A 2,044-nucleotide genomic window follows, 5' to 3' on the forward strand; every position below is an offset into this window, starting at 1 on the left:
TGATTTGATTCTACTCCTTTGAATGTTCAATGTGTTATCTATTTCTGCAAATTTAGTATTTATCTTCTGGATTTCCATCTGTAGATTTTGTATCATTTCTAATTTTTCATTTATTTAGTTATTTTGTTCTTGTATTATCTTCCAAAATTGTTCTTTGCCTGTGCTTTCCTTAATTTTGTCAGTGTTTTCTTTGCTCTTTCTCCCAATCCACAAAAGGTGCCTAAATATAATTCTTTTGAATTCCTTATAGGGAGTTCCTATGCTGCTTCTTTCCCAGGGATGTGTTCTGACTCTGTATCCTGGTCTCTTGTTCTACTGCTTTATTTGGTTCTTTGTGTGGACTGTGATGGTCTGTTGTCTCTGAGACATTGTGATGTTGTTGTATTTATATTTAAATGGTGGTTATATGTTGGAGTGATTTACCTTGGATTTTCATTTTCTTTGTTTTGTTTTGTTTGGATGTATCTGATAATCAGTATACTGTGCTTCTCTATTCACTGGTTGGCAGCACTTATGCTCTCAACACCTCTCTTCCGGTGGGTGTGACAGAGAATGAGAGTAGGTGCACAGATCTCTGTTAGTTTTCCAGTCATCAGCCTCTGGTATGTTCATGCTGTCCTGTGCAAGTGGAGCCTATTCTTAGGTCCCTGGAATTTGAATGAAAATGCTGTCACTTGAAATATCCAAAATAGTTGCCACTTGTAATCATTCAAAGTGGCTGCATCCTTTGGACAGGCAAAAGTCCACAACTCAGTTTGTCTCTTTCTTTGCTGTTTTACTTTATAGCCATTAGGCACCAGTACAGTCCAGTCTGTCCTAAGACAGACTAGGAAGAAGGAGGAGGCCATCCACTTCTCAAAAATTGGCCAGGGAAAACCTTATGAATAGCATAATGTCTTATACATTACTGGGCAACTTTATGAATAGCTTGGAAACATTGTCTGACACAGTGCAGGAAGACTAGCCCCTTGGGTTGGAAGGTACACAAAACAGGACTTGGAAAGAGCTGTCTCATTAGAGTAGAACCAACCTTAATGATATGGATAAAGTAAGTCTTTCAGGACCTCCATGTGCTGACATCAAACAACTCAAGTTGAGGAGAAACAGCTGCAAATATCCATTAATAATCGGAACATGGAATGTACAAAGTATGAATCTAGGAAAAATGGAAGTTGTAAAAAATGAAATAGAATGCATAAAGATTGATATCGTAGGCATTACTGAGCTAAAATGGACCGGTTTTGGCCATTTTGAATCAGACAACCATATGATCTACTATGCCAGGAATGACAAATTGAAGACAAATGGCATGGCATTCAGCATCACAAAAGATGTTTCAAGATCTGTCCTGACGTACAATGCTGTCAGTGATAGGATAATATCCATATGCCTACAAGGAAGACCAGTTAATACGACTATTATTCAAGTTTATGCACCACCCACCAAGGCAAAAAATGAGGAAATTGAAGATTTTTATCAACTCATGCAGTCTGATATTGACCAAACATGCAATCAGGATGTGTTAATTATCACTGGTGATTGGAATGAAAAAGTTGAGAACAAAGAAGGATCACCGGGAGTTGGAAAATTTGGCCTTGATGACAGAAATAATGCTAGAGATCGCAACATAGAATTTTGTAAGACCAACAACTTATTCATTGCAAATACCTTCTTTCAACAACAAAAATGGTGGCTATACATGTGTACTTAGCCAGACAAAGTACACAGGAATCAGACTGACTACACTGTGGCAAGAGGCGATGGAAAAGCTCAATAACTTCAGCCAAAACAAGGCCAGGAGCTGATTGTGGAACAGATAATCAATTGCTTATATGCAAGTTCAACTTGAAGTTGAAGACAATTAAAACAAGTCCAAGAGAGCCAGAATACGATCTTGAATTTAGAGATCATCTTAAGAATAGATTTGATGCATCGAACATCAGTGATCGAAGAATTGTGGAATGACATCAAGAGCATCATCCATGAAGAAAGCAAGAGGTCATTAAAAATACAAGAAAGAAAGAAAAGACCAAAATGGATGTCA

The sequence above is a fragment of the Orycteropus afer genome, unplaced genomic scaffold (genome assembly GCF_000298275.1).
Source record: "Orycteropus afer afer isolate SDZICR_OR568_19922 unplaced genomic scaffold, OryAfe1.0 scaffold00104, whole genome shotgun sequence".
In the NCBI taxonomy this organism is placed as follows: Eukaryota; Metazoa; Chordata; class Mammalia; order Tubulidentata; family Orycteropodidae; genus Orycteropus; species Orycteropus afer.